Genomic DNA, 26,897 nt, shown 5'->3' on the forward strand with positions numbered 1-26,897 from the left:
TGCCACTGTTCAATAGGTGTTCTGTAGGAGTTGTTCCACACATAGATGTATTTTTGATGTATCTGTGGGGAGGAAAGTGATCTCTACGTCTTACTCCTCCGCCATCTTGAAGGTCCTCCTCTCTGTTGGTTCTTTAGAATGTGAACAAGAGCTTTCATGTGTGCCAGGCATTGTGTTATTTAATTCTCACAAGAACGCTCTCAGGTAATTAGTGTTATTATTATGGGCTCCATTTCTCAGGTGGGTAGACTGAAGCTGGGATTGGTTAAATGAGCCAGGATTTGGCTTTAGGATTGTCTGACTCTGAAGGGCAGTCTTTTCCCACTGCTTCCTAAAGTGGAAGTTGGGGTCCCGCCTGGGAGGGAGTTACAACAACCCGCATTTAGAGAGGGACTTATGGGGCCAAACACCCTACTAGGGAAGCCTCTGGAAGCCTCCTCTCCTTGGTCTCATTTCGACTGGGGTGGGGCTGGGAGGTGGGGAGGGGGTAGGGGGGGGTCAAGTGGGACCTCTGGGGACTCCCTCAGTCCTCACTCTTCCCCAGGACATTCCAAAAACTTTCCTGAGGGCTGCGGGCTGCTGGTCTGCAACGTCAGAATCTGGGTTTACTGTAAGGGCTCTGGGAAGCCAGTGCAGCAGGGCAGCGACTAGGTCACAGGAGTGGGTCTGGTTGCTGAGTGAGAATGAAAAGAGGGGGATGAGCAGGGAGACCCCAGGGAGTCTTTGGCAGAGGGAGAGCTGGTCTAGAGGGCAGTTTCAGCATGAAGAGGAGGGGACAGGTTTGAGAACTATTTCAGACTGGGATCAATAGGATTGCCGTGAGGAAAGGGGAAGAGTGGAGGAAGGTTTTGGGGTTTTTTGTTGTTGTTGGATGGAGGGGGGGAGCCTGAGAGCAGGTGGGAGGTAAGAATCCATTCTGAATAAGCTGTATTTAGATGACTGGATCATACCCAGGTTGAATATAGAAGCTTGGAGCTAGAGGCTAGGTAGCGCTAGAGAAATAAATTTGGGCGCAGCTGCATAGAGATGGCCTTTAGTCTCTCGGCCTCTGCTTCATCATCTTTAAAATGGAGAGATAGTCTCTAAGGTATGAAGTCAAGACCTTCTGTCTCCCTCATCTGGCACCGTCCTCTAGTCCCTTCAGTCTGTGGACTGAAATAAAAGCGCACAACGTGAGAGCTGTGAGTTTCGTTTTATTTGGGGATGTACTGAGGACTATAGCCCAGGAGACTGCCTCTCAGATGGGGCTGAGGAACTGCTCCGAACAGGTAAGAGGGGAGGTCAGCACATACATGATTTTGGAGAAGGGTATGCAGTCAAGCACACATCTTGGTAGAAGGTTACTGCTAGTCATGAGTAGATATTTTAGTTAATGATTTTTTTTTTTTAAATAAATAAATTTATTTATTTATTTATTTTTGCCTGTGTTGGGTCTTCGTTTCTGTGCGAGGGCTTTCTCTAGTTGTGGCGAGCGGGGGCCACTCTTCATCGCGGTGCGCGGGCCTTTCACTGTCGCGGCCTCTCTGTTGCAGAGCACAGGCTCCAGACGCGCAGGCTCAGTAGTTGTGGCTCACGGGCCTAGTTGCTCCGCGGCAGGTGGGATCTTCCCAGACCAGGGCTCGAACCCGTGTCCCCTGCATTGGCAGGCAGATTCTCAACCACTGCGCCACCAGGGAAGCCCTAGTTAATGATTTTTAGTGCTTTTCTAAGTATAGTAAGATACAAGAAATTGGGTTCATAAATTTTTCTCCTGAAACTATTTATTTGAAGGCCTGTTTCGCCAGTTTTCTCAGAGCATAGAGTACCTCATTGTCAGTCTCTGTCCTGAACACCTTTCAGGGTATGTTGATGGTCAGAGACTGCAGTGGCTAATGACTCAATACTTGTAGAGCACGACGGTGAGCAACATTCTCTACTTGGCAAGTTCTTGGCAGGAGACCCCAGCAGTTTCCAGACAGCCATGGCGTCCCTGGGAAATCCCTGAATTTGAGATGTCAGCCCTCACGGATTCCTGGGTTCTACTCAGAATGAAAATGTGTGTCAGTTCTCCCACCACTCCCATCTGTCCCACCATCCAGCACTAAAAGATTTCAGGATTGGGAATTCCCTGGCAGTCCAGTGGTTAGGGCTCCACACTCCACTGCAGGGGCATGGGTTCAACCCCTGGTTGGGGAACTAAGATCCCACAAGCCATGCAGCATGGCCAAAAAAAAAAAAGATTTCAGGATGAAAATTACAAAGCAAAAGGAGACATCAGGTAAGGGAACAGTGACCCAAAGAGAAGCCAGAATCCTGTCCTTTGATCTAGACAAAGGACAGGATTCTTGGGCTGTATTTACACAGAGATCCCAAAAAGCCAGGAACCCTGAGTCCTTGCAGCTAGTCTGGCCAGTTTAGTCAGGAAGGCCGTGGCGACTCCAGAGGACTCAGCTGGCCTCAGGTGAGAATTTCCTTTTAAAATAATGACTGTGGACATTTCAGACACATTTAGTATCTTCATCAGTATATGTGCTTTCCTTTTAAACTTTATAAATGGCCAGTTTGGAAAAGCTAGGCATAATTTTATGTTTCGGAGTAAAAAGCACAAAAGATGGAAGTGCTGAATTTTATTTTATTTTATCATTAGTTTTTTAATAAACTTATTTATTTATTTTTTTGATGTGTTGGGTCTTTGTTGCTGTGCGCGGGCTTTTGCTAGTTGGAGTGAGCGGCGGGGCTACTCTTTGTTGTGGTGCACAGGCTCCTCATTGCAGTGGCTTCTCTTGTTGCGGAGCACAGGCTCTAGGTGCGCGGGCTTCAGTAGTTGTGGCACGCAGCCTCAGTAGTTGTGGCTCACGGGCTCTAGAGCGCAGGCTCAGTAGTTGTGGTGCATGGACTCAGTTGCTCTGCGGCATGTGGGATCTTCCCAGACCAGGGCTTGAACCCGTGTCCCCTGCATTGGCAGGTGGATTCTTAACCACTGCGTGACCAGGGAAGTACCGGAAGTGCTGAATTTTAAATCCGTTATCTTTTTAAAGCCACTCTACATTTATATGCTCGCTGGATTTTACAGAAAGGGATTGGAAAGTGTAAGTTGGCCAACTAGGCCACTTTTCTCTTGGAATTAAATCTTCCCAAAGTTCCAGGAACATTTGTCCTCCAGTCTCTTTGGGTTGTCAGTCATCAGAAAGTCCTTTATCCAAAGTTTTCGATCTCCACAGGCTTGACCAATATTTTTTTCGTGGTGGTTTTTTTTTGTTTGTTTGTATTTTGGTCATTGCAAGCAAGGTTTATTAAAGAGGACTTCTCGCTCCTCCATCTTTTTAGGTGTAACTTAAACACAGTAAAATGCACATTTCCACCACCCCAGAAAGTTCTCTCATGTCTCCTCTTAAGTTATTCCCCACACATCACCTCACAGGCAAACACAGATCTGGTTTCCATAGTCATATTTCTGTTGGCCTGTTTTAGAACTTGAAACAAATGGAGTTATACACCATGTGCTCTTGTGTCTGGCTTATTTAGCTCAGCAAAATGTTACTGAGATTGATTCATCCATGTTAAGTATTAATAATTTACTCCTCTTTTTTTTTCTCATAAATTTTTCTCTTGAGAGATCTTAAGACTCACAAGAAGAACAAAAATACAAAGAGTGTGCAGGAGTTTTCATATACCTTCCATCCAGCTTTGCCCAATGGTAATATTTTTTATAACCATAGTACGTTGTCAAAACCCAGAATTAACATTAGTACAATACTATTAACTCAGGTAGACACTTTATTCAGCTTTCATCAATTTTTATATGCATTTGTGTGTGTGTGTGTGTGTGTGTGTGTAGTACTACGGAAATTTATCATAAGTACAAATTCATGTAACCACCAGCACAATCAGAATATAGAATTTTTCCATCACTACAGAGAAACTCCCTCGTGTTACCTCATAGATACACTTTCTCCAACCCCTAACTCCTGGTAACCACTAATCTCTTCTCAAACACTATAATTTGTTATTTCATGGAATCATGCAATATGTAACTCTTTGCAATTGACTATTGTCACTCAGCCTAATGCCCCAAGATCCGTGCAAGTAGTTGCATGTATCAATATTTCATTCTTTTTTATTGCTTAACAGCTGTATGGCTATATCAGTTTATCCATTCATCCACTGAAGGACTTCTGGGTTGTATTCAGTTTTAGCTATTTCCAATACAGCTGCTGTGAACATTGGTTTACAGCTTTTTGTGTGAACATAAATTTTCATTTCTTTAGGTATCCAGCAGTATGATTGTATGTTAAGTGTATGTTTAACTTTTAAGAAATTGCCATACTGTTCTTCCAGAGTGGCTGTACCATTTTAGGGTTCCTCCAGCAGTGTAGGAGACATCCAGTTGCTCTGGGGTCGTTGCCAGCACCTGATATTGTCAATAATTTTTATTTCAGACATTCTAATAGATGTATAGTGATATCCCTCGTGATTTTGATTTGCATTTCCCTAATATTTAATGATGTTGAACACCTTTCTACATACTTATTTGCCATCCATCTTTGGTGAAGTGTCTGTTCAAGATTTTTGCTCATATTCTAATTAGATTGTTTTATATAGTGATAAAATATGAATAACATAAAATTTACCATTTTAACCTTTTTTTTTTTTTTAATTTATTTTTGGCTGTGTTGGGTCTTCATTGCTGTGCGCGGGCTTTCTCTAGTTGTGGCGAGCGCGGGCTACTCTTCGTTGCGGTGCGTGGTGGCTTCTCGTTGCAGAGCATGGGCTCTAGGCACGTGGGCTTCAGTAGTTGTGGCACGCGGGCTCAGTAGCTCTGCAGCATGTGGGATCTTCCCGGACCAGGGCTCGAACCTGTGTCTCCTGCATTGGCAGGCGGATTCTTAACCACTGCGCCACCAGGGAAGCCTTTTTTAACCATTTTTTAAAAAATAAATTTATTTTATTTTATTTATTTTGGGCTGCGTTGGGTCTTCGTTGCTGCACGCAGGCTTTCTCTAGTTGCGGCGAGCGGGGGCTACTCTTAGTTGCGGTGCGTGGGCTTCTCTTGTTGCGGAGCACGGGCTCTAGGCGCGTAGGCTCAGTAGTTGTGGCTCGTGGGCTTAGTTGCTCTGTGGCATGTGGGATCTTCCCGGACCAGGGCTCGAACCTGTGTCCCCTGCACTGGCAGGTGGATTCTTAACAACTGTGCCACCAGGGAAGTCCCTTAACCATTTTCAAGTGTGCAGTTCAGTGGCATTAAATACTTTCACGCTGCTGTTCAATTACCACCGCCATCCATCTCCAAAACTTTTTCATTTTCCCAAAAGGAGACTCTCTATCCCATTTCTGAGCAAAATATCTTTTATAATTTTTGCATATTTTATTCCAATATATCCATATACACTTTGTTTTATATTTTATTTTAAATTTCAAAAATGTTTTGAATAGGAAATTCATCCCATTGCAGGAAAAAAAATTCAAGTAGTACAGAAAGGTACGAAGTAATCGTCCTTCCTGCTCCTGAACCTCAGTTACGCTGCCTCTGCCCCCTGCTGCGGCAGCCACCATTACTCATTTCTTCTGTCTGTTTACAGAGAAGGGCTATTTATGTATAAGCCCTTTCTTTACACAAATGTTAGGTTTTTAAAAATATTTTTTTAATGAGCATATAGTAAAATTAAATGTGTGTGTGTGTGTGTGTTTCTAAGCTGGTATAGATTTGGGTAATGACAGCCACAATCAGCATACACAATTGCTCTATGACCCCCAAAACTCCCTCTGGCTGTCCTTGTGACACCACACCCTCCATCCCTAATGCCTGACAACCCCTAATCTGTGTCTCTGTTGCCACACTATTGCCTTTTTCAGAATGTTATATAAATGCAATCACATAGTATATAATTTTTTGAGACTGGCTTCTTTCACTCAACACAATGCCTTTGAGATTCATCTGTGTTGTCACGTGTATGGATAGTCCATTCTTTTTTATTGCGAGTAGTATTCTGTTTTATGCACGCACCACAGTTTGTTCATCCGTTTACCTGTTAAAGGACATTTTAGTTGTTTCCAGTTTTTGGTGATGATGAATAGAGTTAATATAAAATTTTTCTACAGAATTTTGTATGAACATACATTCTTATTTCTCTACCATGCGATATTGGGATTGCTGGGTCATATGCAAGTGTATATTTAACTTTTAAGAGACTGTCAAACTGTTTTCTGGAGTACCATTTTGTATTCTCAACAACAGTGTAGGAGAGTCCCAGTTGTTCCACATCCTCACCAACTCTTGGTGTTATAATTTGTCTGTTTTTGTTTTTTGCCTTTCTAATGGGTGTGCAGTGATATCTCATAATGGTTTTGATTTTCATTTCCCTAATGGCTAATGATGTTAAGTATCTCTTCGTTTGCTTATTAGCCATTTGTATATCATCTTTGGTAAAATGTCTGTTTAAGTCTTTGCCCATTTTTTCTTGGGTTGTTTGTTTTCTTAAGGTTGAGTTTTATATATGTGTGTGTGTGTGTGTGTGTGTGTGTGTGTGTTTGTATGTATATGTGTATATTCTGGATATAAGCTGTATGTTGAATATGCGATTTGCAAATACAGTCATCCCTTGGTATCTGCGAGGGGATTGTTTCCAGAACCTCTCCCATCCTGAGGTTACCTAAATTTGTGAATGCTCAAGTCCCTTATAGTAGTGAGACAGGCTAGGACCTGGGATCTGGGACCCTCTACTGGAGTGCTTGCACCTGGACAAACATCTCCTTCGGCAATAAAATACAAAGAAAGTATAAGGGACTAAAAATAACTGCATGCGTGTGCAGTTGGGGCAAAGTGTGAACAATAAGATGCAAAAAGGCCAAAACCCAGCTGCCACTTCTGAGGTGCCCAGAGCAAAAGCAGGGTACCCTGATGATCCCTGCACACAGCACCACCAAGGGGGTGGGCAGAACATCTAAGCCAGCCCGCCTCTAACCTTACCCCATTTAAGGAACCAGCTCACCACCCCCCTCGGGGAGTGAGCAAGGGTAGCTGTTACTTGTTCTCACTCCCTCGTGCTGCAGCCCGAGTCCCAATAAAGCCTTGCCCGAGTTCCTTGTCCGGCCTCTTATCAATTTCTAGCAGTAGGACCTCTGACACAATCCTCTGTTGGTTGAATCTGCAGGTGTGGAATCTGCGGATACTGAGGGCCCGCTGTATTTTCTCCCAGTCTGTGACATATCTCTTCATTCTTTCAACACTGTCTTTCAGAGAAAAGGTTTAAATTTTGATGAAATTCAATTTACCAAAATTTTCTTTTATGGTTCATGTTTTGGTGTCATGTCTAAGAACTCTGCCTAACACCAGGTTGTAAAGCTTTTCTTTAATGTTTTCTTCTACAGTTTTATAGTTTTACGTTTAGCTCTATGGTCCATTTTGAGTTAATTTTTGTATAAGTTGTGAGGTTTAGGTCCAGAGTTTTTTTACATATAGATGTCCAATTGTTTAACACTGTTTGGTAAAAAGACCATCTTTCATCCATTGAATTGCCTTTGCACCTTTGTGCAAAAATCAGTTGGTTGTTTTGAGTGGTTTCTGGTTTTGGACTCTGTTCTGTTTCATTGATCTCTGTGTTTATCCCTTTTTCAGTATTACACTGTCTTAATTACTGCAGCTGTACAGTAATTTTTTAAATCAAGTCATGTGAGTCTTCCAGCATTTCCTTTTCAAAGTTGTTTTACAATCAGCTTAACTGCAGCTACAAAAAAAAATCTTGATAGAATTTTGATTGGAATAGTGTTGAATCTATAGAACATTTTGGAAAGAACTGGTATCCCATTTACTTCAGTCTTCTTTGATTTTTTTCATCAGGCTTTTGTAGTTTTCAGCATACAGATCTTTTTTTTTTTTTTAAACATCTTTATTGAAGTATAATTGCTTTACAATGGTGTGTTAGTTTCTGCTTTATAACAAAGTGAATCAGTTATACATATACATATGTTCCCATATCTCTTCCCTCTTGCATCTCCCTCCCTCCCACCCTCCCTATCCCACCCCTCTAGGTGGTCACAAAGCACCGAGCTGATCTCCCTGTGCTATGCGGCTGATTCCCACTAGCTATCTATTTTACATTTGGTAGTGTATATATGTCCATGACACTCTCTCACCCTGTCACATCTCACCCCTCCCCCTCCCCATATCCTCAAGTCCATTCTCTAGTAGGTCTGTGTCTTTATTCCCGTCTTGCCACTAGGTTCATCATGACCTTTTTTTTTTTTCCTTAGATTCCATATATATGTGTTAGCATACGGTATTTGTTTTTCTCTTTCTGACTTACTTCACTCTGTATGACAGACTCTAACTCCATCCACCTCATTACAAATACCTCCATTTCATTTCTTTTTATGGCTGAGTAATATTCCATTGTATATATGTGCCACATCTTCTTTATCCATTCATCTGATGTTGGACACTTAGGTCAGCATACAGATCTTGCACATAGTTTATTAGATTTATGCCTAAGATTTTCTGTCGTTTTTAGGCTATTGTAAATGTTATGTTTTAAAAATTTTGGTTTCTGGTAGTTTACTGCTAAGATACAGAAATGCAGTTGATTTTCAGGTGTTGACATAATGTTCTGCAACCTTGCTAAACTCATTTGTTATTTCTAGAAGATTTTTTTGTAGATTCCATGGGATTGTCTGCTTGGACAATTATGTTGTCTGCGAAAGAGACAATTTTATTTCTATCTTTCTAATATTTATGTCTTTTCTTTCTTTTTCTTGCCTTTTTTGTTGGCCTTCTAGTACCCATGTTGAATAGGAGTGGTGAGAAGGAACATCTTCGCCTTGTTCCGCATCTTAGAGGAAAAGCATTCAAACTTTTACCAGTAAGTGTGATGTTTGTTTTAATTTTTTTGTAGAGATCCTTATTCAGGCAAAGGAAGTTCCCTTTGTTTCTAATTTACTGAGTTCTTTTATCCTGAATGGCCATTGAATTTTGTCACAAGCCTTTTCTGCAACAATTTATATGATCATTTGATTTTTCTTCTTTAGTTTGTTAACATTGTAGATTACATTGATTGATTTTTAAAAAATATTTATTATTTTGTTTTTAGTTTGGCTGTGTCGGGTCTTAGTTGCGGCATGCGGGATCTTCGTTGTGGCACGCAGTATCTTTAGTAGTGGCATGCAGGCTTCCTAGTTGCGGCATGCATGCGGGATTAAGTTCCCTGACCAGGGATTGAACCTGGGCCCCCTGCATTGGGAGTGCAGAGTCTTACCCACTGGACCACCAGGGAAGTCCCTACATTGATTGATTTTTAAATATTGAACCAATATTGCATTTCTGGTATACACCCTGCTTGGTCACAGTGGGATATATGTATGTACATATACACATATGCACACACATATATATTGCTGGATTTTGATTTGCTAATTTTTGTTGAGGAGATTTCTGTCTATGTTTATGAAAGATAATTGGTCTATAGTTTTCTTCTGTTGTCTGATTTTGGTATCAGGGTAATGGTGGCCTCAAAATGAGTTGGGAAGTGTTCCCTCCTCTTCTGTTTTCTGAAAGAGGTTGTGTAGAATTGGTTTTATTTCTTCTTTAAATGTTTGGTAGAATTTATATTTGAAAACATCCAGAGATTTCTTTTTTATGGAGGGTTTTTTTTTTTGTATATAAGATTTTTTTTTTTTTACAATTTAATCATTCAACAATTAAAAAAAATATATTTATTTATTTATGGCTGCTTCAGGTCTTAGTTGCAGCACACAGGATCTTTCGTTGTGGCGCGCAGGCTTCTCTCTAGTTGCAGTGCGTGGGCTCTATAGTTGCAGCACACAGGCTCTCTAGTAGTGGCGTGTGGGCTCAGTAGTTGCCCTGCCGCATGTGGCATCTTAGTTCTCCGACTAGGGATTGAACCCACGTCCCCTGCATTGGAAGGCGGATTCTTAACCACTGCACCACCAGGGAAGTACCTTTCTTATGGAGCTTTTATTTATATATTTTTTAAAGTTTAAAAATTTTTATTTATTTATTTATTTTTGGCTGTGTTGGGTCCCTGTTGCTGCACATGGGCTTTCTCTAGTTGTGGTGAGCGGGGGCTACTTTTTGTTACAGTGTGCGGGCTTCTCATTGCAGTAGCTTCTCTTGTTGCAGAGCATGGGCTCCAGGCGCGTGAGCTTCAGTAGTTGTGGCATGTGGGCTCAGTAGTTGGGGCTCGTGGGCTCTAGAGCGCAGGCTCAGTAGTTGTGGTGCATGGGCTGAGTTGCTCCGCGGCACATGGGATCTTCCCAGACTGGGGATCAAACCCCTGTCCCCTGCATTGGCAGGTGGATTCTTAACCATTGCGCCACCAGGGAAGTCCCTTTACAGAGCTTTTAACTACAAATTCTATTTCTTTAATGAATATAGGATTATTCAGGTTATCTTTTTATTCTTGGGTAAATTACAGTTGTTTTTATTTTTCAAGGAATAAGTCCATTTCATCTAAGTTGCCAAATTTATATATGTTGATTTGTTCACAAAATTCACTTTTAAAGTCTGTGGGGTCTGTAGTGATATCCCCCTTTTTTTTTTTTTTTTTTTTTTTTTTAAGATTTTATTTATTTATTTATTTATGGCTGTGTTGGGTCTTCGTTTCTGTGCGAGGGCTTTCTCTAGTTGCGGCAAGCGGGGGCCACTCTTCATCGCGGTGCGCGGACCTCTCACTATCGTGGCCTCTCTTGTTGCGGAGCACAGGCTCCAGACGCGCAGGCTCAGTAGTTGTGGCTCACGGGCTTAGTTGCTCCGCGGCATGTGGGATCTTCCCAGACCAGGGCTCGAACCCATGTCCCCTGCATCGGCAGGCGGATTCTCAACCGCTGCGCCACCAGGGAAGCCCGATATCCCCTTTTTAATTCCTGAAATTAGTAACCTGTGTCTTTTTTTTTTTAATTTTATAAATTTATTTATTTTTTATTTTTATTTTTGGCTGTGTTGGGTCTTTGTTGCTGTGTGCGGGCTTTCTCTGGTTGCGGCGAGTGGGGGCTACTCTTCGTTGTGGTGTGCGGGCTTCTCATTGCAGTGGCTTCTCTTGTTGCGGAGCATGGGCTCTAGGCGCGTGGGCTTCAGTGGTTGCGGCACGTGGGCTCAGTAGTTGTGGCACGCGAGCTCTAGAGCACAGGCTCAGTAGTTGTGGCACACGGGCTTAGTTACTCCGTGGCATGTGGGATCTTCCTGGGCCAGGGCTCGAACCTGTGTCCCCTGCATTGGCAGGCGGATTCTTAACCACTGCACCACCAGGGAAGCCCCAGTAACCTGTGTCTTTTGTCTTTATTTCTTCGTCAGTCTGGCTAGAGAATGTTGATATTTTACATTTTTGTAGGTAATCCAGAAGGTTCGGTTCAGGTTGCAAGTTTCAACCTGCCTGCTGTGGGCTGTGGTTCCAAAGTCAGCTCAGTTTTTAAAGCATTTGCAGTGCCCTTTGGATCAGTCCCACGTGTGTGCTACCCAATGGTCAGTCGGGGACCGTGGTAGTGTGCTACCTTGTAGCTCAGATGGCAAGGCTTGTGATATGCTGTTTAGGGTCAGATCTGTACATGTAAGCTCCAGGGTGAGCCCAGGAGGTCATACATAGCTTTCCGGGATGTCTCTCTAGATCTCCCTCATCTCTATGATGTTCTCAATACCTTTTGATGCCCTAGACCCTTCCTTCCTCGTCCCCTAGCCAGAAAGATAGGTGTATTAGTTTGCTGGGGCTGCCATAACAAAATACCACAGACTGGGTGACTAAAACAACAGAAATTTATTTTCTCACGGTTCTGAAGGCTGAAATTCCACGATGAAGTTTCCTGCAAGGTTGATTTCCTCTGAAGCCTCTCTCCTTGCTTTCTTGCTGTGTCCTCACATGGTCTCTCCTCTGTGCATATACATGTCTGTGTCCTAAACCCCTCTTCTTATAATGACACCAGTCATATTGGATTAGGCCCTACCCTAATGACTTCATTTTACCCTCATTACCGCTTTAAAGGCCATCTCCAAATGTAGTCACATTCTGTGATACTGGGGGTTATGACTTCAATATATGAATTTGAGGGGGACCATTCAGCCCCTAACAGTGTGGCTTTAGTTTCCCTGCTCTGTTGTGCACTTCTTACTGCTGTGTCTGCGTCTGGGCCCACGGGAGGACAGGGAGAGAAACAAAGCAATGGCATTCTCTCCATGCTCTTGGAATCACAGCTCTTCTGGTTAGAGACAAATTTCCCTTCCATTAGAGTTTTAAGCATCTGACCACCCACTACTGCCACCAACACTAAGGTATTGCCTGCAGGGTGGGGCAGGAAAACAGAAAAAAGAACAAGAATAACAAAAACCAAAATGGAATATTCCCCTGATTCCCCACTCCCCAACCCCCAACACACACACACACACACACACACACACACACACACACACACACACACACACACACACACACACATACACACATACTCCTCAGATCAGAAAGAGAGGGCTTCTCTTGGAACTCTTTCTGTCTGCACCTGATGAACACTTCTGAGTTTTGAGCAGGTGCACTTGAATCCACGCTGGGCAATACTGAAGGGAAAAAACCTGAACTTCTCACCAGTTTTGTGGACCTTTGGATTCTGGTCTCTTTCCCTGATTCACCTGCTACCATTTGCTTTTCAAAATCCTTAGGTCACTGCTCCATGCATTCTGAAAGGGTTTGTAGTTGCGGTTAGTGTGATAGATAGGGCAGAGTGTGTTACTCCATCTTTCCTGGAATCATCACCCTGTACATTGGCTTAAATATTACCTTTTAAGACACATGTACTGCCCTGTGCTGTTTTTTCATTAGAAATATACCTTGGCGGGCTCTGCATATCAGTGCAAGTAGATTTCCCTCATTCATCTTCACAGGTGTATAGTGTTCCAGAGTGTGGCTGTATCATAATTTGTTTAACTGATGCCCTATTACACCATGTCCTAGTCTTCTGGTCTTTACTGTTATAATCATGGTGCAATGGAATGTCTTGTCCATATGTTTTTGCACACCCATGTAAAGGCATCTGTGAATAATTTCTAGAGGAAGAATTTCAAGGTCAAAGTAACTATGTGCATTTTAAATTGTGTTCAGTATTGTCATACTGATTTCCAAATTTACTTTCCAACGAGGAATATCTAAAAGTGCCTTTTCCCCCACACTTTTGCTGATATAGTTCATGTGTGCACGTTTCTACATTGAGATCTGTATTAAAGGTCCACTGGCAGAAACTGGCATCCCAGCACTGCCACTTACTAGCTTTGTGACCTTGAGCTCATTACTCGTGGCATCTGTACCTCATCTCTCTTTGGTTAAATGGGTGTCTTGAGTCTTTTTGGGCCACTGTAACAAAATACCATAGACTAGGTAACTTATAAACAACATAAATTTATTTCTCAAAGTTCTGGAGACTGGAAAGTCCAAGATCAAGGTGTCAGCAGATTTGGTGTCAACCAGCCTGCTTCCTGGTTCATAGATGTCTGTCTTAATGTCCTCAGATAGCAGAAGGGGTGAGGGAGCTCTCCAGGGTCTTTTTTTATAAGGGCACTGATACCATTCATGAAGGCTTTGCCCTCATGACCTAATCACCTCCCAAAGGTTCCATCTCCAAATACCATCACATTGGGCATTAGGTTTCAACATATGACTTTTGTGGGGGACAATACATTCAGTTTATTGCAATGAGGATAATAGTAGTGCCTACCTCATAGGACTGAGGGGCAGGTGCCTTCCCCGGTTCTCCCTCCACAAGGACTGGAGGAAGTCTCTGGGTTCGTGGGCAGTTGGCAGGAAGGTGTGAGGCCCCAGAGAGATATTAGTCATGGCCAGCAGAGCGAATGGTGACTCACTGGTTTATCTACAACTGGTTTCCCCTGGTGAGGAAAAGGATTAGTCTGACCAAATATAGTTCAGTATGTGGTAAAACCCACATAGTCAGAGATGCTAACTAGGTCTCTAAATAAATTAATAAATGTAATATAATGTACATATATACTGTAAATAACATGTAATATAATGTGTTATATATGTTGCATATAAGTGTGTGTAGAGAAAAAAAGAGGCCTAGCTAGCATAGAATCGCTCACTACTTGGTTTTACCACATACTGAATTGTATTTTATATTTATGTTATCTGATAACATGTATATTACATGTTAACATATATTATGTTAATATATGTGTATTGTATATATGTATATTATGAATTACATCTGTTATATGACACATATATTTAGAGATCTAGGTAGCATGTCTATTTGGTTTTTACCACATACTAAATTATATTTTATATTTATTTTACTTTTTGATATCAGAAACTAGTGAAACTCATTACAAGATAGTCCGTGGGAAAAGGTGGATATTTGTAGGCATGAAGCAATTTTCTTGGAGCAGCCCAGAAGGGTTTACTGTCATGGCCACTTTAGGCCTCCTCCCTGCTCCCTGGCCTGCTTCTAACAGGGTGGTCATACACCCTACAGGGTACTATGACCCTCCTGCTCTGGACCTGCCAGGAGCCTTTGAGGAGTTGAGAGAAGTTTGGAAAAGTGGGAAGAGGGCTGAATTGGGAAAAGGCCCAGATGCTAGGCCCGTCTGGGGGCCCTTGGTGCCTGGCCAATTTGGAGTCACTGAGCTTTTTAGAGGCCTGTCTTCTGTTCCGTAACAGCCCTGTCATGTCTGTGCTGCCTGCCTTGGGGTGATCAAAGGCGATGAGTTGACTATGGGAACTAAAAGCAAATGAAGAGAAATGTGAGAATGACTATAGTTAGCATTTATTTATTGAGCAGGTACTCTGTGCTTGGCACTGTGCCAGGTATTTACATATATCTTATTTAATGTAATCCTCCCTCACAACACCTCTCAGAGGTGGTTATTATTATTAAGAAATTTATTTATTTGGATAGATGATATACTGTGTACAAAATTCAAAGGACATAAAGATTTTACTGTGAGTCTCTAATCGAATAATTCAGGCAAATTAATATAGAGATAAAGCAAATATGGTAAGTGGTAACAGTTGTAGAACCTCAGTGGTGAGCATGTGGGAATTCATTGCACTATTCTTTCAACTTTTCTGTATGTTTGAAAGTTTTTCATCATAAATTTGGGGGGAGGGAAAGTGAGTCTCCCCCCTATCCCCATCTCTCTTATGAATTTCTCTCCCAGGAGGCAAGCACCGTTACTAGTTTCCTGCTTCTCCTTCCGAGATACTCAGATTTTATTAGTGTGTTCGCACAAACTTGCATGCACACGTATCAGTGCCTTAGGTTACATCTGGCACTGCATTGATAGACTTCAGTTTTTGGAAGCTTTAGAAGCGTAGCTGCCTTGGAAAACCCATCCAGGTGAATTCCCACAGTCCCTTCCCCAGGGGTTGGAGACTACTTTGTTCCCCAGTCTCACCCCTAGAGGGTGCCCTCCTCCACTCGACTGGAAGCAGCAAGTGGCAGAAGGTGCAGAAAGGACAGTATCAGGGCCGCTGCCACGTGACTCACGAAAAGCGGGGCCTCCAAAAGTATAAATACTTTTGTTCTCTGGCCTTAGCCACAATTTTGTGGGAAGGAAAGCTCAGACTCTGAGCCCACAGTTTGGCTTTGCAGTAGCAAAGGGAAAGGTTGCTCAGAAAGCTTCACCCACATGCTGTACTATGAACTTTTAAAGGATAAATAAAACCCCCCATTTCCGGGCACAAGAAACACTTCATAGCATCCCAGACATTTTGATGTTGATTACTTGACTAGACTTAGAAAATTCATTTTTGACCAAAGGAAAGTCATTTTGTTTAATATATTAGAACTTCTTTATAACACTGGGGTTGGAAGGTGTCTGTGAATGAATAACACCAGTCTTATTCTATGTCTGGTTGTTACATAATTTAGGGAGACAAGTTTTCACCACATTATCTCAGGATCTGTGTAAAAATGAACTGTATTATAATAGTGAGTGTATAACTTTAAAAATTTATTTATTTTTATTTTTTTAAATATCTTTATTGGAATATAATTGCTTTACAATGTTGTGTTAGTTTGTGCTGTATAACAGAGTGAATCAGCCGTATGTATACATATATCCCCATATCCCCTCCCTCTTGCATCTCCCTCCCACCCTCCCTATCCCTCCCCGCTAGGTCGTCACAAAGCATCGAGCTGATCTCCCTGTGCTATGCAGCAGCTTCCCACTAGCCATCCATTTTACATTTGATGGTGTATATATGTCAATGCTACTCTCTCACTTCGTCCCAGCTTCACCTCTGAGTCGTCAAGTCCATTCTCTACGTCTGCATCTTAATTCGTGCCCTGCCACTAGGTTCATCAGTACCGTTTTTTTTAGATTCCATATATGTGCATTAGCATCCGGTATTTGTTCTTCTCTTTCTGACTTACTTCACTCTGTATGACAGACTCTAGGTCCATCCACCTCACTACAAATAACTCAATTTTGTTCCTTTTTATGGCTGAGTAATATTCCATTGTATATATGTGCCACATCTTCTTTATCCATTCATCTGTCGATGGACATTTTGGTTGCTTCTATGTCCTGGCTATTGTAAATAGTGCTGCAATGAACATTGTGGTACATGACTCTTTTTGAATTATGGTTTTCTCAGGGTATATGCCCAGCAGTGGGATTGCTGGGACATATGGTAGTTCTATTTTTAGTTTTTTAAGGAACCTCCATGCTGTTCTCCATAATGGCTGTATCAATTTACATTCCTACCAACAGTGCAGGAGGGTTCCCTTTTCTCCACGCCCTCTCCAGAATTTATTGTTTGTAGATTTTTTGATGATGGCCATTCTGACTGTTGTGAGGTGATACCTCATTGTGGTTTTGATTTGCATTTCTCTAATGATTAATGATGTTGAGCATCTTTTCATGTGTTTGTTGGCAATCTGTATATCTACTTTGGAGAAATGTCTATTTAGGTCTTCCACCCATTTTTGGATTGGGTTGTTTGTTTTTTTGATTTTGAGCTCCATGAGCAGTTTGTATAATTTGAAGATTAATTCCTTGTCAGTTGCTTCATTTGCAAATATTTTCTCCCATTCTGGGGGTTGTCTTTTCGTATTGTTTATAGTTTCCTTTGCTGTGCAAAAGCTTTTAAGTTTCATTAGGTCCCATTTGTTTATTTTTGATTTTATTTCCATTTCTCTAGGAGGTGGGTCAGAAAGGATCTTGCTGTGATTTATGTCATAGAGTGTTTTGCCTTTGTTTTCCTCTAAGAGTTTTATAGTGTCTGGCCTTATGTTTAGGTCTTTAATCCATTTTGAGTTTATTTTTGTGTATGGTGTTAGGGAGTGTTCTAATTTCATTCTTTTACATGTAGCTGTCCAGTTTTCCCAGCACCACTTATTGAAGAGGATATCTATTCTCCATTGCATATTCTTGCCTCCTTTGTCTAAGATAAGGTGACCATATGTGCGTGGGTTTATCTCTGGGCTTTCTATCCTGTTCCATTGATCTATGTTTCTGTTTTTGTGCCAGTACCATACTGTCTTGATTACTGTAGCTTTGTAGTATAGTCTGAAGCCAGGGAGCCTGATTCCTCCAGCTCCGTTTTTCTTTCTCAAGATTGCTTTGGCTCTTCGGGGTCTTTTGTGTTTCCATACAAATTGTGAAATTTTTTGTTCTAGTTCTGTGAAAAATGCCATTGGTAGTTTGATAGGGATTGCATTGAATCTGTAGATTGCTTTGGGTAGTATAGTCATTTTCACAGTGTTGATTCTTCCAGTCCAAGAACATGGTATATCTTTCCATCTGTTTGTATCGTCTTTGATTTCTTTCATCAGTGTCTTATAGTTTTCTGCATACAGGTCTTTTGCCTCCTTAGGTAGGTTTATTCCTAGGTATCTTATTCTTTTTGTTGCAATGGTAAAGGGGAGTGTGTCCTCAATTTCTCTTTCTGACTTTTTGTTGTTACTGTATAGGAATGCAAGAGATCTCTGTGCATTAATTTTGTATCCTGCTACTTTACCAAATATATTGATTAGCTCTAGTAGTTTCCTGGTGGCGTCTGTAGAATTTTCTATGTATAGTATCATGTCATCTGCAAACAGTGACAGTTTTACTTCTTCTTTTCCAATTTGGATTCCTATTATTTCTTTTTCTTCTCTGATTGTTGTGGCTAAAACTTCTAAAACTATGTTGAATAATAGTGGCGAGAGTGGGACCCTTGTCTTGTTCCTGATCTTAGAGGAAATGCTTTCAGTTTTTCACCATTGAGAATGATGTTACCTGTGGGTCTGTCATATATGGCTTTTATTATGTTGAGGTAAGTTCCCTCTATGTCCCCTTTCTGGAGAGTATTTATCATAAATGGGTGTTGAATTTTGTCAAAAGCTTTTTGTGCATCTATCATCATATGGTTTTTATTCTTCAGTTAGTTAATATGGTATATCACATTGATTGATTTGCGTATATTGAAGAATCCTTGCATTCCTGGGATAAACCCCACTTGATCATGGTGTATGATCCTTTTAATATGCTGTTGGATTCTGTTTGCTAGTATTGTTTTTTAATTAATTTATTTTTGGCTGCGTTGGGTCTTCGTTGCTGTGCGCAGGTTTTCTCTAGTTGTGGCGAGCAGGGGCTACTCTTTGTTGTGGTGCGCTGGCTGCTCATTGCGGTGGCTTCTCTTGTGGAGCATGGCTCTAGGCACGTGGGCTTCAGTAGTTGTGGCACACAGGCTCAGTAGTTGTGGCTCGTGGGCTCTAGAGCACAGGTTCAGTAGTTGTGGCACATGGGCTTAGTTGCTCTGCGGCATGTGGGATCTTCCCGGACCAGGTCTTGAACCCGTGTCCCCTGAATTGGCAGGCGGATTCTTAACCACTGTGCCACCAGAGAAGTCCCTGTTTGCTAGTATTTTGTTGAGGATTTTTGCATCTATGTTCATCACTGATGCTGGCCTGTAGTTTTCTTTTTTTGTGACATCTTTATTTGGTTTTGGTATCAGGGTGATGGTGGCCTTGTAGAATGAGTTTGGAAGTGTTCCTCCCTCTGCTATATTTTGGAAGAGTTTGAGAAGCATAGGTATTAGCTCTTCTCTAAATGTTTGATAGAATTCACCTGTGAAGCCGTCTGGCCCTGGGCTTTTGTTTGTTGGAAGATTTAATCACAGTTTCAATTTAAGTGCTTGTGATTTGTCTGTTCATGTTTTCTATTTCTTCCTGGTTCAGTCTTGGAAAGTTGTGCTTTTCTAAGAATTTGTCCATTTCTTCCAGGTTGTCCATTTTATTGGCATATAGTTACTTATAGTAGTCTCTCATGATCTTTTGTACTTCTGCGGTGTCAGTTGTTGCTTCTCTTTCTTCATTTCTAATTCTGTTGATTTGAGTCTTTTCCCTTTTTTTCCTGAGGAGTCTGGTTAATGGTTTATCAATTTTGTTTATCTTCTCAAAGAACCAGCTTTTATTTTTATTGATCTTTGCTATTGTTTCCTTCATTTCTTTCTTTTTTTTTTTATTAATAGTAATCTTTTTTTAAATTTATTTATTTTTATATTTATTTTTGGCTGTGTTGCGTCTTCGTTTCTGTGCGAGGACTTTCTCTAGTTGCGGCAAGCAGGGGCCACTCTTCATCGCGGTGTGCGGGCCTCTTCACTACCGCGGCCTCTCTTGTTGCAGAGCACAGGCTCCAGACGTGCAGGCTCAGTAGTTGTGGCTCACGGGCCTAGTTGCTCCGCGGCATGTGGGATCTTCCCAGACCAGGGCTCGAACCCGTGTCCCCTGCATTGGCAGGTGGATTCTTAACCACTGCGCCACCAGGGAGGCCCCCTTCATTTCTTTTTCATTTATTTCTGATCTGATCTTTATGATTTCTTTTCTTCTGCTAACTTTTTTTTTAATAGACCTTTATTGGAGTATAATTGCTTCACAATACTGTGTTAGTTTCTGTTGTACACCAAAGTGAATCAGCCATATGCATACCTATATCCCCATATCCCCTCCCTCTTGTGCCTCCCTCCCATCCTCCCTATGCCACCCCTCTAGGTCATCGCAAAGCACCGAGATGATCTCCCTGTGCTATGCTGCTGCTTCCCACTAGCTAACTGTTTTACATTCAGTAGTGTATATATGTCGATGCTACTCTCACTTCGCCCCATCTTCCTCCTCCCACCCCGTGTCCTCAAGTCCATTCTCTATGTCTACATCTTTATTCCTGCCCTGCAACTGGGTTCATCAGTACCATTTTTTCTGTTTTGTTTTTTTAGATTCCATATATGCGTTAATGTATGGTATTTGTTTTTCTCTTTCTGACTTACTTCACTCTGTATGACAGACTCTAGGTCCATCCACCTCACTACAAATAACTCATTATCATTTCTTTTTATGGCTGAGTAATATTCCATTGTATATATGTGCCACATCTTCTTTATCCATTCATCTGTTGATGAACATTTAGGTTGGTTCCATGTCCTAGCTATTGTAAATAGTGCTGCAATGAACATTGTGGTACATGTCTCTTTTTGAATTATGGTTTTCTCAGGGTATATGCCCAGTAGTGGGCTTGCTAGAGCATATGGTAGTTCTATTTTTAGTTTTTAAAGGAACCTCTATACCATTTTCCATTAGTGGTTGTATCAATTTACATTCCTACCAACAGTGCAGGTGGGTTCCCTATTCTTTTTTTTTCTTTTTTAAATATACATTTTTTTAAAAATTAATTTATTTATTTTTGGCTGTGTTGGGTCTTCGTTTCTGTGCGAGGGCTTTCTCCAGTTGCGGCAAGTGGGGGCCACTCTTCATCGCGGTGCGCGGGCCTCTCACTATCGCGGCCTCTCTTGTTGCGGAGCACACGCTCCAGATGCGCAGGCTCAGTAGTTGTGGCTCATGGACCTAGTTGCTCTGAGGCATGTGGGATCTTCCCAGACCAGGGCTCGAACCCGTGTCCCCTGCATTGGCAGGCAGATTCTCAACCACTGCGCCACCAGGGAAGCCCCCTCCCTATTCTTTTTATTTATTTATTTATTCATTTTTGGCTGCATCGGGTCTTCATTGCTGTGCATGGGCTTTCTTTAGTTGCATCGGGTGGGGGCTACTCTTCCTTGCGGTGTGCGGGCTTCTCATTGCGGTGGTTTTTCTTGTTGTGAAGCACAGGCTCTAGGTGCGTGGGCTTCAGTAGTTGTGGCACGTGGGCTCAGTAGTTGTGGCATGCAGACTCTAGAGCACAGGCTCAGTAGTTATGGGCTTAGTTGCTCTGTGGCATGTGGGATCTTCCCAAACCAGGGCTCGAACCCATGTCCCCTGCATTGGCAGGTGGATTCTTAACCACTCTGCCACCAGGGAAGCCCTGGGTTCCCTCTTCACCACACCCTTTCCAGAATTTATTGTTTCTAGGTTTTTTGATAATGGCCTTTCTGACCGGCGTGAGGTGATACCTCTTTGTAGTTTTGATTTGCATTTCTCTAATAATTAGTGATGTTGAGCATCTTTTCATGTGTTTGTTGGCAATCTGTATGTCTTCCTTGGTGAAATGTCTGTTTACATCTTCCAGCCATTTTTGGACTGGGTTGTTCGTTTTTTTGATATTGAGCTCCATTAGCTGTTTGTATATTTTGGAGATTAATCCTTTGTCTGTTGTTTCATTTGCAAATATTTTCTCCCATTCTGAGGGTTATCTTTTTGTCTTGTTTATGGTTTCCTTTGCCGTGCAAAAGCTTTTAAGTTTAATTAAGTTCCATTTGTTTATTTTTGTTTTAATTTCCGTTACTCTAGGAGGTGGGTCAAAAAAGATCTTGCTGTGGTTTATGTCAAAGAGTGTTTCTCCTATGTTTTTCTCTAAGAGTTTTATAGTGCCTAGTCTTATATTTCGGTCTTTAATCCATTTTGAGTTTATTTTTTGTGTATGGTGTTAGGAAGTGTTCTAATTTCATTCTTTTACATGTAGCTGTCCAGTCTTCCCAGCACCACTTATTGAAGAGGCTGTCTTCTCCATTGTATGTTCTTGCCTCCTTTGTCATAAATTAGGTGCCCATATGTGCATAGGTTTATCTCTGGCCATTCTATCCTGTACCATTGATCTATATTTCTGTTTTTGTGCCTGGGTGTTTTTTGTTTTTGTTGTTCTTTCTCTAATTGCTTTAGGTGTAAGTTTAGGTTGCTTATTTGAGATTTTTCTTGTTTCCTGAGGTAGGATTGTATTTCTATAAACTTCCCTGTTAGGACTGCTTTTACTGCAACTTAAAAAATTTAAATCAACACAAATAGATAAATGACTAGCTTAAATTAATCAAGTGGAAATGTTTTATTAATATTGACTATGTACAGTAACTTGAAGTAGACTATAAATTTTTGCCGTTAAGAATGTGTCTATACTCCACACACAAACTGCTAGAACTGATAAATGGATTCAGCAAGGTAGCAGGATACAAGATTAACATACAGAAATCTGTTGTATTTCTTTATGCTAACAATGAAATATCAGAAAGGGAAAGTAAAAAAACAATCTCTTTTAAAATCGTATCCAGGGGCTTCCCTGGTGGCACAGTGGTTGAGAATCTGCCTGCCAATGCAGGGGACACGGATTCAATCCCTGGTCTGGGAAGATCCCACATGCCGCAGAGCAACTAAGCCCGTGCGCCACAACTACTGAGCCTGTGCTCTAGAGCCCACGAGCCACAACTACTGAGCCAGCGTGCTACAACTACTGAAGCCCATGTGCCTAGAGCCCATGCTTCACAACAAGAGAAGCCACCACAGTAAGAAGCCGTGCACTGCAACGAAGAGTAGCCCCTGCTCACCGCAAGTAGAAAAAACCCGCGTGCAGCAGTGAAGACCCAACACAGCCAAAAATAAATAAATAAAAGAAATAAATTTAAAAAATAAAAATAAAATAAAATTGCATCCAAAAAAGTAAAATACTTAGGAATAAACCTGACCAAGGAGATGAGAGACTTATATGCTGAGAACTATAAAACATTGATAAAGGAAATTGAAGATGATTCAAAGAAATGGAAAGATATCCTATGCTCTTGGATTGGAAGAATTAATATTGTTAAGATGACCATACTACCCAAAGAAATCTACAGATTTAATGTGATCCCTATCAAATTACCCATGACATTTTTCACAGAAATAGAACAAATAATCCTAAAATTTGTATGGAACCATAAAAGAACCAGAATTACCAAAGCAATACTGAGGAAAAAGAACAACGCTGGAGGCATAACCCTCCCAGACTTCAGACAATATTACAAAGCTACAGTAATCAAAACAGCATGGTATTGGCACAAAAACAGATATATAGATCAATGGAACAGAATAGAGAGCCCAGAAATAAACCCACACGCCTATAGTCAATTAATCTTTGACAAAGGAGGCAAGGATATACAATGGAGAAAAGACAGTCTCTTCAGCAACTTGTGTTTGGAAAGCTGGACAGCTGCATCTAAATTAGTGAAGGTAGAACACACCCTCACACCATACACAAAAATAAACTCAAAATGGCTTAAAGACTTAAATATAAGACATGACACCATAAAATTCCTAGAAGAGAACATAGGCAAAACATTCTCTGACATAAATCATACCAATGTTTTCTTAGTTCAGTCTCCCAAGGCAAAAGAAATAAAAGCAAAAATAAACAAATGGGACCAAATCAAACTTATAAGCTTTTGCACAGAAAAGGAAACCATAAATAAAACGTAAAGACAACCTACGGACTGGGAGAAAATATTTGCAAACAATGTGACTGACAGAGGCTTAATTTCCAACATATACAAACAGCTCATATAACTCAATAACAAAAAAACACAAACAATCCAATCAAAAAATGGGCAGAAGACTTAAATAGACATTTCTCTGAAGAAGACATACAGGGCTTCCCTGGTGGCACAGTGGTTAAGAATCCGCCTGCCAAGGCAGGGGACACGGGTTCGAGCCCTGATCCGGGAAGATCCCACATGCCGTGGAGCAACTAAGCCCGTGCGCCACAACTACCGAGCCCGCACACCTAGAACCCGAGCTCCATGACAACTGCAACAAAGAGTAACCCCCCGCTCGCCGCAACTAGAGAGAGCCCGCGCGCAGCAACAAAGACCCAACGCAGCCAAAAATAAGTAAATAATAAATAAATTTATTAAAAAAAAAAAGAAGACATACAGATGGCCAATAGGCACATGAAAAGATGCTCAGCATCGCTAATTATTAGAGAATGTAAATCCAAACTACAATGAGGTATCACCTCACACTGGTTAGAATGGCCATTATCAAAAAGTCTGTAAATAACAAATGCTGGAGTGGAGAAAAGGGAAACTTCCTACACTGTTGGTGGGAGTGTAAATTGGTGCAGCCACTATGGAAGACAGTAAAAAACTAAAAATAGAGTCACCATATGATCCAGCAATTCCACTCCTGGGCATATATCCGGAGAAAACTATAATTTAAAAAGATACATGCACTCCAATGTTCATAGCAGCACTATTTACAATAACCAAGACATGGAAGCAACCTAAAGGTCCATCAACAGATGAATGGATAAAAAAGATATGGTATATATATATATATATATATCATACACACACACACATACACAATGGAATACTACTCAGTCATAAAAAAGAATGAAATAATGCCATTTGCAGCAACATGGATGGACCTAGAGATTATCATACTAAGTGAAGTAAGAAAGAGAAAGACAAATACCATACGATACCACTTATATGTGGAATTTAAAATGTGACACAAACAAATTTATTCATGAAACAGAAACAGATTCACAGACATAGAAAACAAACTTATGGTTACCAAAGGGGACAGGGGGTTGAGAGGGATAAATTAGTAGTTTTGGATTAGCAGATACAAACTGCTAACGTATAAAATAGATAAACAACAAGGTCCTACTGTATGGCACAAGAAACTATATTCAATACTCTGTAATAAACCACAATGGAAAAGAATATGAAAAAGAATATGTATGTATAACTGAATCACTTTGCCGTACACCAGAAACTAACACATTGTACATCAACTACATCTTAATAAAAAATAAATAATTAAAGAATGTGTCTATAAATAATGTATTTTCAGAAATGAGGCTCTTTGAAAAAAATTTATATGTTGCTTAAAATACAGCATAAATATAGCAATATAGCATAGCTGTTCAGAAGACCAGTTTTGCCACTTAAAGGAATTTGTACTGTAAACATAGTCATAAAAGCAATCGGTGAGGGACTTCCCTGGTGGTGCAGTGCTTAAGAATCAGCCTGCCAATGCAGGGGACACGGGTTCAATCCCTGGTCCAGGAAGATCCCACATGCCATGGAGCAGCTAAGCCCGTGCGCCACAACTACTGAGCCCGCGCCTAGAGCCCATGCTCCACAACAAGAGAAGCCACCGCAATGAGAAGCCCACGCACCACAACAAAGAGTAGCCCCTGCTCGCCACAACTAGAGAAAGCCCGCGCGCAGCAATGAAGACCCAATGCAGCCATAAATAAATAAATCAATAAGTAAATTTATAAAAAAAAAAGCAATGGGTGAAATAGATTTATGTATAAGATGATTCATGGTAACTATTTATAACACCTGTTTATAATAGCAAAAAAAGGAAATAACCTAAATATTCAGGGTCTGGATTAAAAAACTTATATGGGACATCCATGAAATGGAATATTATGAATCTGTAAAAGAAATAAAGGTGCTTTCTGTATACAAGAGGCATATCCATTTTTCTTCTTTACTAGAATATCTTCAGAATGGTTATGAAGGGAAATTTGAGAAATCAGATGATGCTTTCAACCATGATTTTCTTTTCTTTTTTTAAATTTTCTATTTTTTAATTAATTAATTGATTAATTTATTAAAAATATTTTTTTTTGGCTCTGTTGGGTCTTTGTTGCGGCGCACGGGCTTTCTCTAGTTGCGGAGATCATTGCGGTGTGCAGGCTTCTTATTGTGGTGGCTTCTCTTGTTGTGGAGTGCGGGCTCTAGGCGCATGGGCTTCAGTAGTTGCAGCACGTGGGCTCAGCAGTTGTGGCTTGCGGGCTCTAGAGCTCAGGCTCAGTTGTTGTGGCACACGGCCTTGGTTGCTCCGTGGCATGTGGGATCTTCCCGGACCAGGGCTTGAACCTGTGTCCCCTGCATTGGCAGGCGGATTCTTAACCACTGCGCCACCAGGGAAGCCCTAAACTTTCGATTTTAAAACAATTATATATTCACAGGAAGTTGGAAAGATAGTACAGAGAGGTCCCTGTGCCCTTCATCTCGTTTCCCCAATGGCTGCAGCTCAAAGAACTATAGTACAATACCAAAACCAGGAAACTGATATTGGTACAACGTGTGTGTATGCTATTATATCACCAGTGTAGAATGGAGTAACCACCACTGCAGTCAAGATACACAACTGTTTCATCACCACAAGGATCTCCCTCTTGTTGCCCTGTGTCAGTTACACCCACCCTTCCCTGCACCATCCCTACCCCTGGCAAACACTAACCGGTTTTTCATCTCTAAAGTTTTGTCATTTTGAGAATATTATGTAAATGGAATAATGCAGTGTGAGATTTTTTTTTTCCACTTAGCATAAAGCCCTTGAAATCCATCCAAGTTGTTGTCTGTATCAGTAGCTTGTTCCTTTTTATTGTTGAATATTATTCCATGATCTGGAGGTACTACAATTTGTTTAATCATTCACCTATTGTATGACATTTTGGTTGTTTCCAGTTTGGGGCTATTGCAAATTAAGCTACTATGAACAATCATGTACAGGTTTTTGTGTGAACATAAGTTTTCATTTCACTGGGATAAATGCCCAGGATTGCGATCAGTGGGTTGTAGGATAAGTGTATGCTTAGTTTTTTAGAAGCTGCCAAATTATTTTCCAGAGTGCTGTACCATTTTACATTCCCAACCACAGTTTTCTTTTCATACAAAATGCTATTGACTAGTGTTACCACAGCGGCACGAGGCCAAAGGCACATGAGAATCTGA

General features: G+C 41.2%; 1 protein-coding gene and 1 non-coding gene across 3 annotated transcripts in view; one reads left to right on the forward strand and one right to left on the reverse strand.

The window, feature by feature from the left end:
• KCTD6 (potassium channel tetramerization domain containing 6) overlaps positions 1 to 26,897 on the forward strand; it is a 58,489-nt gene that overhangs the window by 5,972 nt on the left and 25,620 nt on the right. For both annotated transcript variants that reach the window (XM_061197085.1, XM_061197089.1), the window contains exon 2: positions 8,752 to 8,834. The gene's annotated coding sequence lies outside the window, so the exon portion shown is untranslated. The remainder of the gene's footprint in view (positions 1 to 8,751; positions 8,835 to 26,897) is intronic.
• Positions 9,173 to 9,245, reverse strand: TRNAG-CCC (transfer RNA glycine (anticodon CCC)). The gene has a single exon. It is a non-coding gene; the product is annotated as a tRNA-Gly (tRNA).

The sequence above is a fragment of the Eubalaena glacialis genome, chromosome 7, assembly GCF_028564815.1.
Source record: "Eubalaena glacialis isolate mEubGla1 chromosome 7, mEubGla1.1.hap2.+ XY, whole genome shotgun sequence".
Taxonomy (NCBI): domain Eukaryota; kingdom Metazoa; phylum Chordata; class Mammalia; order Artiodactyla; family Balaenidae; genus Eubalaena; species Eubalaena glacialis.